The sequence below is a fragment of the Equus przewalskii genome, chromosome 9, assembly GCF_037783145.1.
Source record: "Equus przewalskii isolate Varuska chromosome 9, EquPr2, whole genome shotgun sequence".
In the NCBI taxonomy this organism is placed as follows: Eukaryota; Metazoa; Chordata; class Mammalia; order Perissodactyla; family Equidae; genus Equus; species Equus przewalskii.
In genome coordinates this window covers 79,132,836-79,148,749 of record NC_091839.1, presented here as the reverse complement: position 1 = coordinate 79,148,749, position 15,914 = coordinate 79,132,836, and the positions used below count along the sequence as shown (strand labels likewise).

The 15,914-nt window shown below is 39.3% G+C and overlaps 1 protein-coding gene across 43 annotated transcripts in view; it reads right to left on the bottom strand.

Moving 5' to 3' along the window:
* The window catches only part of EYA4 (EYA transcriptional coactivator and phosphatase 4), a 296,887-nt gene that overhangs the window by 68,907 nt on the left and 212,066 nt on the right, over positions 1–15,914 (bottom strand). The window lies entirely within an intron of this gene.

The following is a 15,914-nucleotide window of genomic DNA, read 5'->3' as shown; positions in this document are numbered from 1 at the left end:
TTGTTTTTTGAAAATGAAATCAGAAGATTTGAACATTATCACAAATGTGACATGATTGACAGTTATAGTACATTAACACTCAATCATTATAGAATACACATTATTTTCAACATCTAACCAATGGACTATATGCTGGGCCATAAAATAAGTATCATTAGATTTTAAAATAGAAATCTTACAGAGCACGGTATCTGACCACAAAGAATTAAATTAGAAAGCAATGATAATGACATAAAATAATCCTAATATTTGAAAATTGAACACCACACTTCTATATAATCTATGACTCCAAGAAGAAATCACAAGTGAATGTAGAAAATATTTGGGATAAAATAATAATGAAAACCTTGAACCACCCCCATAAATACAGTCAGCTGATCTTTGACAAAGTAGCTAAAGCGACTTAATGGAGCAAGGACAGTCTCTCCAACAAACGGTGCTGAGACAAGTGAGCACTCACACGCAAACATGCAAATCTAGACACAGACCTTATACCACTAAGAAAACCTAAATCAAAATTAATCATAAACCTAAATGTGAAACGCAAAACTATAAAATTCCTAGAAGATAACATAGGAGAAAGCTAGATGACTGGATATGACCTTGGTTTTTAGGTACAACAGCAATGATACAATCCATGAAAGAAATAATTGATAACCTGGACTTCATTAAAATTAAAAACTGCTCTGCAAAAGACAAGGTTAAGAGAATTAGAAGACAAACCATAGACTGCAAGAATTTATTTGCAAAGGACACATCTGATAAAGGACTGTTACCCAAAATATACAAAGAACTCTTAGAACTCAACAATAAGAAAACAAACAACCTGCTTAAAAAATGGTCCAAAGATCTCAACAGACACCTCACCAAAGAACATAAACAGACAGCAAATAGGCAAATATGAAAAGATGCTCCACATCACATGTCAACAGGGAAATGCAAATTAAAACAACAATGAGATACCACTTCACTATCTATTAGAATGGCTGAAATCTGGAACACTGACAACATCAAATGCTGGTAAGGATGTGGATCAACAGGAACTCTCACTCATTGCTGGCGGGAATGCAAAATGGCAGAGCCACTTTGGAAGACAGCTTGGCAATTTCTTAGAAAACTAAACATAATCTTACATATGATCCAGCAATCACATTCCTTAGTATTTACCCAATGGAATTGAAAACTTGTGTCCACAAAAAAAAACCTGTGTACAGATGATTGTAAGTAGCTTTATTCATAATTGCCAAAACATGGAAGCAACCAACATGTCCTTCAGTAGGTGAATGGGATAAATAAACTCTGGTACCTCTAGACAATGGAATATTATTCAGTGTTAAAAAGAAATGAGCTATCAAGCCTAAGACATGGAGGAACTTTAAGTGCATATTACTAAGTGAAAGAAGACAATCTGAAAAGGCTACATATTGTATGTTTCCAAATATAAGACATTCTAGAAAAGGCAAAACCACAGAGACAGCAAAAAGATCAGTGTAGCCGGGGAGGGTGGGGGGTGGGAGGTGGAGAAGGGATGACTAGGCAGAGCATAGAGAATTTTTAGGACAGTAAAAATACTCTCTATGAAATTATAATGAAGGATATATGTCAATATACATTAGTCCAAACTGACAGATTGTATAACACCAAAAATGAATCCTAAGGTAAACTAGCAAAGTGGGGATATTATCCATTGTCAATGTAGGTTTATCCTTGGTAACAAATGTACCATTCTGATAAGTGATGCTAACAATGGGGGAGGCTATAAATGTGTTGGGGCAGAGGGTATATGGGAAATCTCTGTACCATCTTCCTCTTAATTTTGTTGTGAATCTTAAACTGCTCTAAAAACTAAAGTCTTTAAAACAAAAAACCCCATCAAATCAAATTTTATGGTATGAAAATAAAGCAGTGGTTAGTGAGAAATTTTTATCTTTAAATTGTTACATTAGAAAAGGAGAAGAGTTTAAAATTTGATCTAGATTCCACCTTAAGAAACTAGGGAAACAAAAGCAAATTAAATGCAAAGTAAGTAAAAGGATGAAAGCATAAAGAGCAGAAATCATTGAAACAGAATATCGACGAACAGCAGAGACAATTTATAAAGCCAAAAGATGATCATTAGAGATACTGTAGATATTAAAAAGGATAAGGGCATATTATGAATAACATTATGTCAAAGAATTCAGTAACTTAAAGTCAGCAAATTTCTTCAAAGATACTACTTATAAAAACTGATCCAGTAAAAAATAGAAAGCCAGAATATTCCTATATCAATTAAGAGATTGAATTCAGGGACTAGCCCCATGGTGTAGTGGTTAAGTTTGGCACGCTCTGCTTTGGTGGCCCAGGTTCGCAGGTTCGGATCCCAGGCATGGACCTACACCACTTTTCAGCCATGCTGTATATGCTCCACATATAAAGTGGAGGAAGACTAGCACAGATGTTAGCTCAGGACGATTCTTCCTCAGGAAAAAAAAAAAAAGAAAGAAATTGCATTTCTAATTAAACACTTTGCAAAAAAAAAGAAAAACCTTCAGGGCCATGAGGTTTCCTTAGTGAATTCTTCTATATATTTATGGGGAAAGGTGATCTTTTATAAATCCTTTCAGAAAAAAATAGGATAAAGCATTTTTCACTCCACTGTGTGAGACCAGAATTACCCCAATCCAAAACCTGACAGAGACAATTTCAAGAAAAGAAAATTATGAATCTATATTTCTCATGAACATAATTGAAAAAATTTAACAAAATGCTATCAAATGAAATCCAGTAATAAAAATAATAATATATCATGACCAAGTATGCTTCATCCCAAGAATGAAAGGTTGATTTAACATTTAAAAATCAATCAATGTAATTCAATATATTAACAGAATATTCTTTGAATGGGAGTAAAAAAGCATTTGACAATTTTCGTCATCCATTCACGACACAAACTCTCAGCAAACTAGAAAAAGAAGTATTATTTCCCCACCTGATAAAGACCATTCCTGAAAAATCTACAGTTTACATCATATTCAATGATGAAATATTCTTTCTCCTTAAGATCAGAATCAAGACAAGGGCATCTATTTTTCCCCACTTCAAGACAGCATTTTACTGGCAGTATAAGAAGTTAAAAATAAACAAATAAAAGGGATACAGTTTAGAAAAAAAGAAAAATACCTGTTAATTCACAGATAACATAATTATTTATGTAAAAAATTAGGAGAAATCTATCAAAAAAACCCCCACCTAGAACTAATGAGTGAATTAACCAAAGTTACAGGTACAAGGGCCTTGCCAGCACTAAATAAAAACATGAACCAAAAATATCCAAAAACTTCAGTCAAGGCCTCTCTAGCCCAAATACTGAAATATCAAAATAGTGGCTGTTCAGGAGGTCGGCAGTTGGGCTCCTCATATTCCTCTCCAGCTCCACTCAACTCCAAGAGGAATGTGAATGCTCAGACCCTCACCTTAACTGCCAGACAGAGGAACAGACTTAGACGCTCTGGGAAATAAACAAACAAAAAAAAATCCCAAATATTATGCTTTAGTCTCTACTGAGTTTTTGCACATAATGTTCAGAATACTATAAATATTTTGAGTCAGGAAAAGAAGCAGGAAAATGTGACCCCTAGTGGAGAGAAAACACCGTAAGTGGAAGCAGACCTGTAGATAACCCAGGTTGTGGAATTAGCAGACAAGGATTTAAAATCTATCGTGAATACATGAAATAATTTACAGGAAAAGATACACACAAGGTATATACACATCAATATGACATATATATAGAGAGATATATATCTCTCTCTCTGTATATACGTATGTGGCATAGATATATACATATATAATACATATAATATGCATATGTATATAACATGTATTATATAATACCTATGTGGATGTATCTATATATTACACATAGAAGAGAAATGGAAACTCTAAAAAAGAACTAAATGAAAATTCTAGAATGAAAACTGAAATAATATTAAATAAAAAATACCCTTTGGACATACTTAGCAGTAAATTAAACTATGCAAAAGAGAGAATCTGTAAAACTGAGGCTACTCAATAGAAATTACTCAAACTGAAGCAGAGAGACAAAAAATTTGGTAGAAAACATTGAACTGAGTACAAGCAATCTGTGGAATATGATCAGAAAACAAGAAAGACAATGAGACAGGATAATATTGGAATAAGCAATGGCCAAAATTTTTCCAAATTTGATGAAAAACACCAATACAAAGATCCTTGAAGCACAATAAGCATCAAATGGAAAAAATAAAAAGAAAACCACAGCAAGGCACATCATAGTCAAATTTCAAAAATAAGATAAAGAGAAAGCTTTGTAGCACCCAGATAACAAAAGACACATAGAGGGCAATATTAAGATCCAAAGAAGAGTTATCTGCAGCACACTCCTGATAACAAGCTTAATGACAGTAAACAACGAATGCTCATGATTTCATTATCTCCTATTGGACCCACCCAACAAAAAGACTTTTATTTAATTGATCAGAGAAATTAAGATTGCTTATTACACACAAAGCCCTGTCACAGGTGCTAGGATTGCTCAGTGAAGAAAACATGGGCCCACCCTCACAGCCTTTATGATCTCAAAGAGAAGGCAGATCGTGTGCATGGAAAGTTAAAGTACATTAAGTGTCCACTGAATGGAGCAGACAGAAATTAGTGTAAATATAAAGAGTTTGGAAAATTTTCTCAGAAATTATTAGCTGGGTGTTGATAAGTTCAAAGAAGGGGTCCTGGGAGAAGCATCTGGTCAGTGGTATTGCTGAAGCTACAAGATAGCACAGGGGCTCATGGCCCATTTGGGCCACATGCAAGATGAGGAAGCAAAGGAGGTCAGTCAGGAACGAGAGGATGGAGCACAGACCACAAAGAGGAGTAGAGAGGAGACAGAATATGTGCTCCCGCAAAACAAAAGAAAAACAGCCTTGGTATTTTATATGCCAGTTCCCAGGAAACTGAAATGCAGTTATCTTTACAATAAGTCCCCTTTGCCTGAATTTATTTTAGTAGGTTGATACTTCCTATAAGTAAAAGAGCATTTAGAGAACAGACATGCATTATGGCTACACACTACAAGCAAGAATGTTCCTGTACTTCCATTTGTATGTTTTGTAATTAACTTAATTCTAAAACTTCAGATTCTTTCTAAGTTTAGTTTACATAAAATATGATACATAAAATATAAAATTTACCTTAGATTTCAGAATTTACCTTAGACTTCAGAAGAAAATGATTAACGGGTACCAGTTGTTACTGAATACACATTGTATGACACATTCTATGCTTGATACTTCATATATATTATTTCCTTTAACCTTTACAATCACACATTGATTATTTTATTTTTTTCCCTGTTATTTCCCACATTTTATAGATGAAGAAATTGAGGCTCCAAGAGGATACACAGCATGCCCAAGATCATTTAGGCAGAAAGACTATCACCAGAATTTGAACTCATGTCTACCTGTTGCCAGAGCCCAGGTTCTTTCTATCATACAGAGTACATTTCCCATTTTAAAAAAGTGACTTTAATCCTTCCACACCATGAAACAAAAATCAGAAATGCGGATCACCGCAATAAAACATTCTAAATGCTTTTCAAAAATAACTAAACTTCATACAAGCATTTACTCTGCCAAATCTACACTAGTCATTATCATATTTAAAGGTGACTCTCTTTCCTCCCAAGAAGTCTATTTCAACCCCTTTTTAGTGGTGCTTATGTCATAAGGCCATTGAATACTAGCAACTATCTGAACAACATAAAAAATGAACTTATCCATTAGCACAAAAACTCATTAAAAAAAATAAAGAAGAATTGCAGGTCACATGAGATGTTTCTTGGTTCTTTTCTGTGATTCCTCTGTAGCAGAGACGGAATTTATTTCCAATGGGCTGAGATACCCTCTTCAAACGCAAGGAAGAGCAAGCTTTACATTTGTGCATTTTAGAAACTACTTCAACTCAGAAACCATGATTCCTTCTGCACAAATCCTAGTAATGAGTCACAGCCTGTTTATTTACAGGTGAGATTCCACCAATTCTTCAGGACCCAAGAAATACAAAAGCATCCTAGACTTTCAAAGGCACTCTCTCTCATGCCAGCTTTTCCTCTTTGCATGAAGTGAATGGTATGTAAGCATGTCTCTTTGTCCCATGTTCTCAGAGTCCACCTAATTAGCCAATTTTCATTTCGACCAAACTATGAGTTTAAGGGCAAAAATTCACATATTTGCTTTGCTCATAACTTCCTTTTCTATGTAATATAAGTCTTAATTCTCTTTAGCTGAAAAGCAGGAATAATACCACCAGCTTCCACTTAAATAATCTGAGTGTAAGAGCCATGAGGGCAAGCATTGTTTTCTGTTGTGCTCACTGTTTTTTCCCTGCATTTAGAATTGTGCAGGTACTTAGCGGGAGCTAAGGAATGAATAACAAAACAAGAATAGGAAAAATGTAGATGACGTGACTTGAGTTCCTTGGAGTCAACTGTAGCCTAGTTCAGCACACACTGCTTGAGCATCTACTATCTTCTAGGGTGGGTCCTAGGAGTACACAAAGTATCTTCCAAGAGCTAGCAGGCAAGGAGACAGGCAGGGGGAGACAAGGATTAGTTTTCTAACGCAAATGTGTCTGGAAGTTTTCATACCTGCAAGTACAGTGTTAGGTCTCCCAAGTGAGCGAGGTAGGAGGTATGTGTATGCATGTGAGGTGGGGGAAGATGCTCTGCCTGCTACAGAAAGCCACTGTGGAGGAAAACGATAATAATAAAGCAACTTGGTCAACTTAGACCAGATGCAAGTCATGGGCATGTCGCTACTAAATTCCAGTTCTCCCTCTCCGGAAAAAGCACTGGCCTTTTAAAAACATCAGGTAACAATGCCAGGCCATCTTAAACCAACACATCTCGGATTAGGATCCAAGAAACCCTTGTCACAGCCACAGACTCAGCCAGTTTCTCCCCTGGCAGTAAGACTGGGTGATGTGGATCCTCTCTGCAGCATGGTGTCTATTTCACTGGTCTGGTGGACAGACAATCCAAGGAGGCCCTCATTAGCCCATTTCACTAGACATGGTCCAAACTGGGTTCCACGGCAGAGAAAGGGAAGTGTAGGAGGAAGAAGACCCCTAAGGCCAAGGATGAGGGAAGTGGGCTATGCATAATGGGAGCTGTTCTTGCAACGTGCCAGTGACCTCATGCCTGTCCCTGAGGCCAGCATGAATGCTTGCAGTGCAAGTGACCTGTCTGCCAGGGTGACCTCAGGCCCTGGAGTAATAGCAAATAAAGCCCTGAACACACTGTTCTCTGGACACTTTTACAGTCCCTCCTTTCCAGGGTTCACAGCTCTAGACTTGAGACCTGCACCACTGGCCCTTTCTTCCCTATGACTCTAACAAATTATTCAGGTAGAACATGGGCTCCCCACTCAATAAGCGTGAGTAAATATTTTTAATATCTCTAAATATTTAAATATCTCTAAACTTAGGTTTTCAAAGGACCCTCTTAGCTTGAAGGCAAAGAAAAAAATCCAATGAATTGTCCAAGCATTATTTGAATGGTAGAGGACTCAAGTTTCTGTTAGATCAGTTACAAACCATGGTTAATGAAGCAGGAAATTGTTTCCCTCTAGCAAGTAGTAAAGTCATAAGGCCACAACCAAAACATCTAGTGCTATTAGTTATACCAAGAAATGTACGGACTCTTTTTCTAAGAAAAAACTCTACCAATAAGGATCAAACATTTTACTGGATGAATGAGGATTTTTCAATACTAGAATTTTGAACTAAAAAGAGCAAAGCATTGACATATGTACAAAAGAAAGACAGTTCCCTATTAAAATGATGCAATTTCAGGGGCTGAAGAGGCATTTAACGTCCTCAAATGCATACCATTCCATGGGGCCAGCCCAGTGGTGTAGTGGTTGAGTTCACACGTTCTGCTTCAGCGGCCCAGGGTTTGCTGGTTCAGATCCCAGGTGTGGACCTACGCTCTGCTTATCAAGACATACTGTGGCAGGCGTCCCACAAGGAAAGTAGAGGAAGATGAGCACAGATGTTAGCTCAGGGCTAGACTTCCTCAGCAAAAAGAGGAGGATTGGCAGCGGATGTTAGGTAAGGGCTAATCTTTCTCAAAAAAACCCAAAACATTCCATGGTTGAGGCTATGAGCACAGTGCCAAGAGCCTGTACTGTCAACTCAAACCTGGGCTCTGAACTCCATCTCTACTATTTACCAGTGCTTGGACCTTAGGTCAAAAATAGAGACAATACTACCCACTGCAGGGTTACTGTGTGAATTAAATAAGAATGTACACACAAATTGCATGGAATTTGGCATATAGTAAATCTTAATAAACGTTAGCTATTACTACCATCACTTCTACAACACTGCCAATAAATGCCTGATTTGTCTAAGTGAAAACTCATAGTTCCAAGAAAATCGCTTTCTTAAGAGGCAGCCTATTTCCTTTTCAGATCACTCTTACTATTAGAAAGTTTTCTATACACGGTTTCCACGGCACTTTGGCGCTCGAAGACATTTAACCCATTGACACGGGTCAAGTCTAAATCTTCTTTCACATAACTGCCCTTCGAACGTCCAAGCTGGCTGTCCTGACCCCCAGCCTTCCTCTTCCACATCGGGCATCTCTGTAACCTTCAGTCCCCTACGCCATTTCAAACTCCTTTATCTTCCTCATGTTTTCTTCTGAGGAAACTCCAAGCATCTTCTTAAACTGCGGACCCACAATCCTCTCCTCCAGGCACGGTCTAAAATCCTGTATGGCAGGGATATTACAACCCTCACTCTGGGCCCGTCAGTGCAGCCTGAAGAGTACATCAGCTTTGCTACCTGACACATCACAGTACTAACTTATGCTGAAACCCAGCCAACCAAACCCCTAAGTCTTTGTCCACGTGATGCTTTAGAGCCCTGTTTCCTCCCAGACACAGCACATGCAATCGGCCTTTGGAACCCGAGTGAACAGGTTTTCATGTGTTGCTCCTAAAAGCCACCTTGTTGGACCCAGCCCATTGCTGCAGCTCGTCCTGCAAGATTCTGATTCTGCTGGTCAGCATACTCTTCCCTGTGCCATGACACCCATACACTTTCTCAGCATGCCCTCAATGCCAAATCAAAATAAACATATTGGCTAGGCCAACGTCAGGGACAAGTCTAGAAGAGGGTACCAGAGGTACATGTCCAGATTTATATCAATTCTTCGGGAATAGTTACTGAGCTGATGGTGGTACCATCATTCTGTCTCTATTTTTCTATCGTCTCCTCATAAATATATCAAGAGCACTTGACATACACCTTATCGAATTTCATTTGGACTAAGCATAATGCATGCGTCTGTTCCTCTTTTCTGGTATTGCTGTCACAAATGACTACAGGGCTATTCTGCTGTCTTCTGTTTGGAGAACTTCTGCTAGATTCTTGAGATCACAGCCCCCTCTCTAATTATTTACATTCAATTATCTGAGAACGTAATTTTAGAACCAACAATTCACAAGAAGTTCACTGGCCTACGGTTTATTATGTCACATAAAGAAATAATGAAAAAATGACTTCTCTTAAGCAAATCTGATGGTAAAATATATATAAGGTATGTGTTTTATTGGATAATATGGATTGGAATTGGGAACATGAATTTAAGTGTGTGATGTACTACGTAGAAAAAGTTAATGGGTGTGTGTGTGGACAGTTTTCCAAACATCCTCTCGGGTTTACAGGTTCTTGAAATAACCCTGCGAGGCTACCACAGACAGGCATTCCGTGCTCTCTTCCTCTCTATGCCAAGACATTCTGTATCTTTATGAGGTTACTCAACCCATTCACTTTGAGCGCAAGGAAGTTAGCACCTGCCACAAGGGATCAGAATGTGAAATGTGATGAGAGAGCCCTGTGATAAGTGTCCGACCTTAGCAAACAAAAATAAAACCTCCGAGAAAAAGATGAAGAAAATGCAGCAATATACAGACCAGAGTACCATGTGGCTCTTAATGCAAGCAATTAAAACTCCACTTGGTAGGAAGCAGGCACTGAGGCCGTGTGCAACTCATGGAACAGCAATGCCAGGAGACGTCAAGGAGCTCTCCCACCGCCCCATCCTTATGACACTATAACATGATAGTCTCCATTAAAAAAAAGTCAACCAGCCATCTTAGAGATAGGATCCTGGGGCCCATTTTTCATCTGGCACAATGCTTCACGGAGCCGGTCCAAACACAATGCAGGGCCCTTGACCTCAGCAGGAGCTCAGCACTCTGATCTGTGCCAAAGAGCAAGATGAGAAATGGGGCTGGTATAAATATTCATTGGGAAGTTACGGCCAACCTCCTCACCCTGTGTGTTTAGTGCAACTCAAAACTGCTCCACCTGGTGCCTTCTGGCTCCCTCAAGTCTACCAGGGGCTGGCAGCTGGAAGGCAGGCTGAGCCTTAGAGAGCTTCTCATTTGCTGCAGCACCAGAGGGGCAGGCAGGAGGGACGACAATGCATATGCTGGGATTCAATTACAGGGCTGTCTTTTTCCCAGGTGGGAGGCAACACTGACTGCAGAGAATTCCACGCTTCCGTCTGTGGAGCTCCCTTAGGAAGTGATTGGTGGTTTGCAAATGCTGGGGGTGTGAGAGAATGCACCACGGTCAGCCCCCAGGATGAAAGTCTTGGCAAAAAATATCAAGCAAATAGAATATTTTGTTAGGCTCATGTGCAATCTTTACTTTCTTCTTGTTTTCCAAAGTAAAATCATTTTGCAACTTCTGCCTGGAAAATCCAAATGGCTGGCCCTAAATTCTGAAATAAGTTGCTCGTTAGCCTGTAAGATGTAGGATGGGAGAAGCTTTGAGATGACCCTCCCATGAATCTCACTGCCAAAAAGGTTATTACATGTTATGTAAACTTAGATGTGTTCCAACCAGTAACATTTAAGGGGCACACACAGTGCTCTGAATCTAAAGCTCCTGAACAGTTTCTAAAAGCTTGACAAAAATACCTACAACGTAATTTCTTCTTTACAATAAAATGTCATAAGGTCATTCATTTTTAGGACACCAATCTCAATAATCTGTTGTCATCTGTCGGTGCTGAAGGGGGAGAGGGTGCTTCATATTCCACTCGCTACAAAGCAAAGTTCACCAAACACAAAAGTAAGGCTGCACGTGGAATGGTGAACTGGCGTCAACTGGATTATTGCTATATGAACAGTTACTGTGCTAACAATAACACATATTATCTATTTGTGTTAATATCTATCTATTAACCATATTGTCTATTTATTAGAGTAGATATGTCAGTGCTCTTACTTGGACAAACTTATGAGGTGGGTAGCTTTATTTTTATTATGTACTTAAAAGAAAAAAAAAGTTGCATTTGTTTTTAACTTTCTCTCTCAATTCCACACTTGCCCTGGAACAGCCTACTCACCTCACAGCAGTTAGAGTGAGCTCTTCAATAACCAACTCAAACCAAGTAAGTCTCCGGCTCAGAAGCCTCTACTGCCTCCGCATCCCTCTTAGAGTAATTCCCAATTCCTCTAAGGCCTCTAAGGCATACTTCCTGACAGGCTACACAGATGCCCCATTTCTCCCACCTCCTTCATGGAGCTCCTCAGTCCACTCCATCCCACAACCCAGCCTGCCTGGCTGATCTTCAAACACGCCCAACAGGCTCCCAGGGCAGTGTTCCTTTCTCCCTGCACTGGATGCTCCTCTTTCCTGGAATGGTTCCCCCAGCCATCCTCCTTGTCCTGTTTCTCTGCTCAAACATCCCTTATTCGGAGGGCCCTTCCCTGCCCTCTTTATAAATAGCAACAGCTCCACCCAAAAACTGCCTACAATCCCGTTACCCTGCTTTATTCTTCTTCAAGGCAATTATCTCCTCCGACATAGTATCTATGAATTTACAGGTTAATTGTCTCTCCCTCTGGAATGTACACTCCATCAGAGTGGGGAGCTTTTGTGCATTGCTGTGTCTACAGTGCCGAGAACTGTGCCTGGCACAGAATAAGGGTTCAATGAATAGTCACCGAACCTGTGGATACATTTTCCAGGAATTTCAAATGACCCATCCGGTCTTGTTACCTAGGCTTTATCCTACTGCTCAATATTACTAGTTTCCTGTGGCATAATTTTATTATTTTTTAGAATGCATTTTTTGATAATTAAAAAACATGGCTTAAGTATAAAGAATTTTACAGTTTGATTGACAGAGAAGATGTAATATTTTTCATCCTTAAGTGTGAAGAATAGAATAATTTCTTAATTATTTAATGAGTGCCTAGCATGGATCAGGCACTGTGCTTCCTATAGTTTTAGTAAAAAAACAGTTTTACTTGAAATTAAAATTTCAGGTATTTTCTTGAATTCTTTGCAAAATACAAATTTTAACTTAGGACCACATTCAGGCTGCTATAACAAAACATCATAGGCTGGGGGGCTTATTAACAACAGAAATTTATTGCTCACAGTTCTGGAGACTGGAAGTACAATTTCAAGGTGCTGGAAGGGTTGGGGTCCCTGCTGGTCCACAGCTAGCACTTTCCCACTCCGTCTGCACCTAGTGGAAAGGGCTGGGGAGCTCGCTGGAGCCTGTTTTATAAGGGCACTAATCCCATTCACAAGGGCTCCACCCTCAAGACCTAAGCACCTCTCAAAGGCCCACCTCTTAATATCATCATCTTTGGGGGTTAGGATTTCAAATGCACATGAATTTGGGGAGACACAAACATTCAGACCATAGCACCCAGCAATGAGGTAGGAAGTAAAAATATTCTATTTTCGGTCCCCAAATAAATAATTTTTTGAAACCTCAGTGGAACATAATATCTAAAATCTCTCCTAAACACACACATAGGCACACACCTAAAATATAAATAATATTCTCTTCTTTAAAATATTTCTGAAATCTACCAACTCTTTGGATAAAAAGGAAAAAAGACAGTCCCATTTAAGTGATGAGAACTCAAGAGGGCTAGACAAGGTGACTAAGTTCATACAATGGTCACCGGAAGAGCCTTCCTCAGACCTGACGAGGAGCCGCTGACTAGGCTTTGAAACATTTAATTGAGGTTCCTCTCACTATTTTTCCTCTTTAGCTGCTGTATTATCATTACTCTTCTCTTCAGGACCCAGAATCTTCAAACTAGAGTCAATGATGCTTCGTATCCTCTTTCTCACCTCAGAGTCAGCCTGCCTCCCCTTCAATCAGTACCACAGAGCGTACGGAGTCACCTCCTCCTACTTACTAACCTAATGGGCTTTTTGGTGTTTTCTTTAACTCTTACTTTGACCCCTCTTTGGCATTTCACAATGTTCATGCCTTCTCCTCAAGCTCCCTTCCTTCTAGGCTTAACTAATATTTCTGTAGTGGTACTGCTCCCTGGTTATGGGTTTGCCATCTTCCATTTCCTTTTACCTAAAAGAATACTAATCTTTGTTCAGGTATTCATCTCTCACCAACAAAGCTCAGCATCTCAGGGAAAGCGAAATCCACTGTCGGCTCCAGGAGAGGGCAGCCTAATTCCTCTCCCGAGTTAACGACAGGCTCCGGAATCAATAGGTAACCATATTTGTGCCAATGGGACCCAAGGAGCTCTCCGCTGGAGACACCTGGGTAGCTTCCTCCTCACTGTTCTAGGAGAGCTTCCCAGAATAGCTTCCAAACTGCATCTTTAGCTGGATGAGAACGAGGGAGAATGTGGTGCTGATTTCTACCACCAGTCATTCTATGACCAGAGGAGAAACTGGCTTAAGGCAAATTCCAAACTGTGGATGGCAGAGCAAAATGAGACAAAGGAAAACTGGTTTCTCGATCTTAGCGAGCTCCTGGATCAAACACCCTCGAGGCTGTCCTACCTCTGGAATTCCAGTTATGTGGACCAATAAATTACCTTATTGTTTAAAGCTAGATGAATCAGCTTCTCTATTACTTGCCCTTGAAACCATTTTAATTGATACAACTACTCTTTCCTGGTTTCTTGATGTCACATCTGGCCATTAATTTTCAGGCTTCTTTGTGTGTCATTCTTGTCCTCTTAACCTTTTGATGTCCTTAATCTTGGAGCCTCAGCCCTCATCTCATTTCACTTAGGTAAGCACCCTTCTGGGGAATTTCCACATGTATTTATGTCTCCAACAACTATTTATTGTTGATCAATTCAAAACCCATTCCTCCTCTTGTCTTCATATCTCTTTTAAGTACCAGATCTTATCTACAATTCCATATTGGTCATCTCCGCAGGAATTTTTCACAGACTCTTCCAACATTATATGTCCGCAGCTAAACCCATCATCATTCCTTTCGCACCTACTCATCTACTCTTATCTGGAACTACTATTACAGTGGTCACTCAAATCAGGACAATAGGTGATATCCTCAAGCCCTCAGTCTTAACACAGTTCACCAAATACTCTCAATGCTTCAGCCTAAATAGATCTCAAAATATTCACTCCCTTTCATCCTAATCACTACTTAAGTCCTCATAATTCTTCACCTAAACTTTTCCTACCTGCTATGCTTATCACACGGAATCTCAGCAGTTCACTTTCTTAAGTGCACACCAAGGAGCAGATGCTCTATAACTGCACCTCGATGAACGAACAAATAGCTTCCTGGTTTTTCCTCCAAATCATCCTCCAGACAGTCATCAGAATTATTTTTCTCAAAAACAGCTATAACTATGTCTCTCCCCTTCTTAAACACCCCTTCCTCTCCCCCTAACCCCCCACCCATCCTGGCAAAAGAGAGTTCCTAGCGGCCCAAGTTCAAATATTTAACAAGTATCTACTAAATGTCAGAATCTGGGCAAAGGGCTTTGAAAGAGTGTTATGATCGTTTTCTTTTGAAAGTCATCTAAATTAGGGAAAAGTTGGTAAATGACTTCCGCCACGGCAAAATACAGGTATCATCATACTACTCTAAATCCAAGAACCTGCATCTATTTTTACTCTGAACTAGAATATTCTCGTATCATTTTTATGTTCCATCAATCTAGACCTGTACTAGAACTATCCTGAGTTAATTTCAATTTATATTAATGCATAAAAATTCCAGAAAAGATATGATTGACACAGTTAGGTACAGAAATTGCGACTTTTCAGAAGCTGCTCTAAAATTCAGAATATAAATATCACATTTTAGATAAATGAATATGGTGATTTTCTGGTCTTGTGATTCCACTTAAGAAATTACCTCTAAAGCATCACATTCTTAAAATTCAGAAGTCATTCAAACTTGTCCCTATTGCCTTCGAAGTTTTTTTTCTGAAGAAAGAAGGATTATTTGAATTCCCACCATACAGTAGACAATTTCATACCTTTAATTATTTATTTGACAAATATTTGAGTGCCTAGGCTTCTGGTTTTCCCTTCTGAACAAAACAAACAGGAGTTCTCTGCTCTTGTGGAGCTCACATTCCAGTGTGGGGTAGGGGAGAAGAACACACATTTCTTTATTTTGTAGCCACTATTCACTTTGAAATATTGTGCAATGGGTTGTTTCGCCTACTTATACGACTGCCTACCATGCAGTTAGAACCTGGGTGCTGTAGATGAGAAACACCAAAGGAGTCCACAGGGGAGGAGGCTCGGTCACACAGGTGCAACTTCAGTAAGACATAAATTATGAGTAGAATTCAGACAAATGGAGGTGAGAGGATGGGGTATTCTCGCGGGAGGATAAACTTGAGCCTTGGACATGAGCTGGAATGAACAAAGTTTGGCACGGGGGAGTGGGAAGAACAGGGCAACTAAAATGGAAAATGTGTGCTGGAGAATAGAAAAAAGTGCCATTTCTAGGATAACTAGAGCTTTTGAAAGCCAGGCGGTGGAATCTGACAGGGGCGTACTGTAATTAAAGCCGTCATTGTAGGAGATTAGTCTAGCTAATCTGCCTTAGT